This window comes from Notolepis coatsorum (assembly GCF_963971535.1).
Source record: "Notolepis coatsorum genome assembly, contig: SCAFFOLD_976, whole genome shotgun sequence".
Taxonomy (NCBI): Eukaryota; Metazoa; Chordata; class Actinopteri; order Aulopiformes; family Paralepididae; genus Notolepis; species Notolepis coatsorum.
The window spans coordinates 59410-65443 of NW_028173028.1; positions in this window are offsets into that span (position 1 = coordinate 59410).

Below are 6034 nucleotides of genomic sequence, written 5' to 3' on the forward strand. Positions count from 1 at the left end.
TTTGGGTGGCTTAGACCATCTCTGCGCCGCCCCCTATCTCCCTGTCTCCGGCTGTCCCTCAGCAATGACCGGAGTGCTGAATGTCCCGTGATTAACACGGGGAGGACGCAACCCTTTTTGCGCCGCCCCTGTGCCTCAAATAGATTCGCTATCAGCTCTATCTTCAATCTTTCAAAATGTTCAGTTGCTATCGCTATCAGCTCTATCTTCAATCTTTCAAAATGTTCAGTTGCTATCGCTATCAGCTCTATCTTTAATCTTTCAAAATGTTCAGTTGCTATTGCATGCACTCATCTGTGTTTCACTACACACTTGAGTGCATGCTTACCAACTGTTAGTCTGCAACACTACTATCACTGACATCTAAGAAGGGAGATCCCCCCTTGAATGGCCCTTCTAAGGTTTCTCTCCTCCCTACTGCCTGTGGAGCATTTTTCCATATTGTTAGGTTTTAGTGAGTTTTTCATTACCTTCGCGTGGGGTATGTCTGGGAGTGCTTGCATTCTTTCATTTATTTGCATTTATTTTAAATTTGTTGGACCTTATGGTGTTCTTGTTCTGTTCTTGACTTATTGTTATGTTTTCTTCTTGACTTGTTTAAAGAAGACTTGTAAATAAATGTGATTTGATTTGATTTGAATTTAGAGTAGACGACAGAGTAGAGCAACTTGCAATGGGCCTGGTCTACAAGATACACTACGCGACCAAGGTACCCATGTACATGTCAAAATACTTCCCAAAGGTCAGTGAATACCACGATCACAACACCAGAGGGAGCTCCACAAATCACGTTAAACCCAGATTCGGCTCAAACAAGGGACTAAACACGTTTCGCAATTATGCCACATCAATGTGGAACGCCCTACCCAAAGCTGTAAAGGAATGTGAATCACTACCCACTTTCAAAAACACTCTCAAAGAACACCTACGGGAGACTGCAATTCGAAACTGGCCCCTACAAATGTCCGACTCCTAACCCAGTTGTACAGTAAATGACCAAGTATGGCTTTGTCAGTATTCCAATGTACAGTGTACAGTGTCCCCCCCCCTACCCAACCCCCCCCCCCCCCCCCACCTCCAATCAATGTACAGCCCCCACCCACCCAACGTCCTCCAATGTACAGTCTCTATGTCAAATGTATATACACTCTTTTTCTGGACACTTTTTGTATCACAAACAGTACTATATTTGCAAATCTGATATGTCATAAATGTATAGATGTAGCAGTACTGTCTATCTGTATGTAATGTATGTCATATATGTTATGATGAATTGAAAATGGGGGACCCTGATGTAAACAAGACGAAAGACTTTATCTGGTCTGCATACCCTTAACAATTGTGTGTATTGAGCTGTACTGTATTGAATACTATTGTACCCATTCTGCAATCTGTTAATAAACTTTTCAATCAATCAATCAATCAAGCCCCACCTACAGTGACAAAACGAAACAGAATCTTAACACCTTGTTGACGAAGGAATAATACATGTTCACTCGTGTTCTGCTGCACGATGAGCAACGACAGTTATTTAAACACGGTGTTTAATTGTGTAATAACTGCAATTGATGGGGCTTTTGACGAGATGTCTGAAAGAGAAGAAAGTGCAATGAACCTGGTCGCTTCCACGAGAAGACAATTCCGCAGGAGACCGGCAGTCCAGAATCAAGGTATGTGTGCGCGGTTTTATTCAGTTTTAAAATCGGCTAAGAATAATAAAATAGAACGGAGCAGTGCATCAGTGAAACGTAAAAAGTGATGAACTAGTTATATTATGTTAGATCATATGCAAGATGCCACGTGGTTTTCCAGCTAACATAAAGTCACGTTGATAGAAATCTACCCCCATACGCATGGCCCGTTTTGAACCGCATCGCAGACTATGACCGTTCTAAATATAAAATAGAACGGACATACAACAGGGTATTTTACATACAACAGAGAAGTGCATCAGTGAAAAGTTAAAATTGATGTATATGATCATCAATACGTTATTTTAGCAATAGGTTAAATGTGTTAAAAGATAGTTGAAGTTTTTCTTTTATCTATCGCCCGCCGCCGCCATTACACGATTGAAAGAAAAAGATTTGTAGTTTTTTTGTGGCCATTTCGCAGAGGACATGCACGGCTCGACCAGCGGTGGAATTTTTCCGAACTACATTTCCCTTCCTGTTCTTTTGGGGTTCACTGTTCAGAGTTGAATTATGAATACGTCAATAACTTATTATTAACTTATTATTCGCGATAATTAGCCACGAAAGGTAACGTTTTTGACAAATAAACAAATTTCGGGCATTTGGAAGATATATATATATATATATAAATGTGCGAATTAGATATAATAAGGTAATGTATAAGCATCTATTCTATATTCTATAATAATATTTCAAATTGCATTGGTCCGGATGGGAGAATTCAGTACTGTATCTACAGAACCTTTGGTTTTATCATCTTTATCATCTTCCGATCTTTACGATGAATTGAAAATGGGGGACCCTGATGTAAACAAGACGAAAGTCTTTCTCTGGTCTGCATCCCCTTAACAATTGTATGTATTGAGCTGTACTGTACTGTACCCATTCTGCAATCTGTTAATAAAGTTTTCATTCATTCATTCATTCATTCATTCCCTTAATTTCCGTCGATTTTTTGGTACACATGATCTCATGGTGTTATTCACTGTCAAAGATGCAAAGAAAAATCATAATTCATATTCTCCTTTGTTTCATCACAATTTAAGCAAGCCTAGTAATAGACACAATATTTCTGACACTGTGAATACATTCCCTGAGGTCCATAGATGTACCGAGATACCAAGAATATGCAAATAGCCCAGTCAGTGAAAAGTAAAAAGTGATGAAATAGTTCAATTATGTCTTACAGCATAGCAAGCAAGATGACACGTGGTCTTCTAGCAGCTGCATGGCCCCGTTTTGAACCCCATGACCTAGCCATGGCATCCCCCCCCCCTCACTCACTCATTCACTCATTCACACACACACACACACACACACACACACACACACACACACACACACACACACACACACACACACACAGACAGACAGACAGACAGACACACACAGACACACACAGACACACACACAATCAATCAATACATTTACATATTACTACCTTTATCTATATATTTATATAATGTAGTATTATTATGTTATAACTAGAAAAATATGAAGTAATGTTCTAAATAATACCTCTTCTGTATTAGAAAATCTAATTTAAAAGTGCACTATGCAGTTTCAGATTTGTGGCAATTAGTGTACTAAACTAATTTATTACACAATACACACATAATCCTTAGAATGATTGTATCATAAGCATCTTATCAAACCAAAACATCATTTTGAGGCATCAAAATAGTTTTCAATTATTTTCTTTCTCTCTTAGCTGCATAGCTGCATTCTTCAACCAATTCGGCAAAATATAACTGCGTTTTTACACAGACAAGCAATCTCAAGTTTATTCAGACCTTACATTGTAGTTGCGAATCAATCTCATATACAGCTTTTGTCCGAGATCATAGAACTTCACAATGGAAAACGATGAACAAAGAAATACAATGAAGTATAACAGTTTAGCCTTAGCGCATGGTTTTCTCCATTGATACACAGTTAATCAGATCATGCAAATACATTGCTTATGAAAATGTGTAAATAAATGTGTATGTATTTATTAATTACTTAATTTCAGCTACAGGAGCATCTTCAGCAGCTCCTGCGGTTCCAGCTACATGGGCTGTGAAGCTGTTCCTCTTACAGCACAGTGACCAAGCCACCCTCCCCTCGGCTAATGTCTGTGCCAACTTGGTACAAATGGGCATTGGTAAGTGTGGTCCAAACCTTTAAATGGCAACGATGGCACCTTTTCTGTGAAATAACGTCTGTCTGTTTGAGGGATACTGGTAAATAGCATGTTCACATCATCTTTATACCAACTTGTTTGTCTTCTAGGGCCTCCAGCCAACCCAGGGCCTGCACAGTTGAACTGGTCAATGAGCCAGTTCAATCAATTCATCTGTGGAAGGTACCCTGCCATAAACTTGAACTTGATAGGATTCCAGATGGCTTCGGCAAACCGAAGCCGGAATCTTATCAAGTTCACGGCTCGCACGGTCAGCGAGGTCAAGAGGCACTTGCAGCGAAGCAAGCTCTACTTGGTGCCCAATGCGTCCATAACCTTACCTATTGCCGGCACCCCTCCCTCCCCTGATCATCCTGCGCCCACGAGCCCCCTCTCATCACCTGAGCATGCAGCGCCCACGACCACCCCTCTCTCCCAAGAACACGCAGCGCCCAGGAGAAATCTACTCTCCCCCACGCCGGCAGCCCCCAGGAGCTCAAGGTATTTGCTTAGGACCATTACTATTTTCTGTCTTTAACAATAATCTACCATTTGTTTTAAAAGAAGCAATTGCAGTTATAGTATCGTATAGCTACCGCTCTGCGTCCTACTGGAATATATCCCTATATGTGTCACCGCACACCGCTTTGTGCCAGATCTCTACATTTTCATTTTTCAGATTTTGGTACCAGGACTGACTTCAAATAATGCTGCAACTTGGTTTTACAGAACACCAGCTTCAACGTGCCCTATCGCACGGGCCTCATCCATATGATATTAATAAACCATTTCTTTTTTCATGATTAAAATGGATTCACCTGTATAATATCCATTTTTAATCATGAAAAAGGAAATGGTTTGAGCAGGTGTTTTAAAACGTTTGACCAGTAGTGTACATCCTACTATCACTGCTGTAAAAAGTTAGCCATACAAATAAACTTGGTATTAAAATGGCTATTGTGTAGCATGAACATGGCTTCAGTGTGACAAGTAATGAATGTGCTAGGTAATGACAAAGATGTTAAAAAAACAACAGCAAGTCATGGGTTTAAGTCTCTGACGATGTTCCCAACTAGCTGCATCTAGGGTCCAGGGCCCTGTTTCTTGTACCTGGATAACTGAGTTAGCCGGATAACTTTAACTGGATAACTGGGTTAGCCGGACTTTCCGGTTTCATGTACGTGGATTTTCCAAATCACCATGACAACATATCCAAAAGTTTGAGCCTGGTCGAAAGCAGAGTTCAAGTTCAACTTAGCCTGAACCATCGCCACGCCCCCGCAAAGAAGTGACGGCCCGTTTCCTGAAACTATTCCCACAGTCTACGATCTGCATTATACCATTCTGAATTACGTTCTTGTGCTCCATTCTTCCAGAGGGGGCTTTTGAAATGTAAAATAGACCCAAAATGCTGATACTAAATTCACTTTGTCCTAAATAATGCACGTTATTATATATACCGTGGCGACGGTGGCGCTCGCTCGTGCGATGTACACATTATGTGGTTATTTCAATTGTAACTGGGATTAAGATGTCTGATGAGATGCGCTGTTTGACGGATTTGAGAAATTGAATGAGCCGTTGACGTCACATTAATGAATGAGGATAAAGAGATAAACTTCATTCATAACAAAGGATATTCTAAACACGGGTCTCTCGTTCATTAATGTATAAACAATGAATTTATCCCATCTGGCACAGTGGTCCAGCGGTAGTGCTCAAGCCTGCCAATCCAGCGACCGGGGTTCAAAACCCGGTCTTTCCAATATGATTTTTTTGAATATAATATTAATGATTATACGCCAAAGTAGCCTGGTTTTAAGTTAAAATATTATAAATCTACATGCATTGAGGATGTCATTCTTTATATAGCTCTCAACGTGCACCAAATTGAATTATTCCTATATTGCAAAAAGAAGGAGACGACTAGGGTCTTGAACCCCGGTCGTCTGTGTGAAAGTCAAAAGAACAACCCGTTAGACCACATTGGAGATAAGTTAAAGATTGACTATACATCAATCAATGGGTAAGAGAGTCGTATCGTAATTCTGTATAACAGTTAACTAATTATTTTCGCTAGCAAGATCTCATTTGATTATTCAATCCAGCAGGCAAGTTTAAAGAAATATAATCTGATTGATTGAGGTAATGAGGGACTTAAGATTAGCCTATAGAT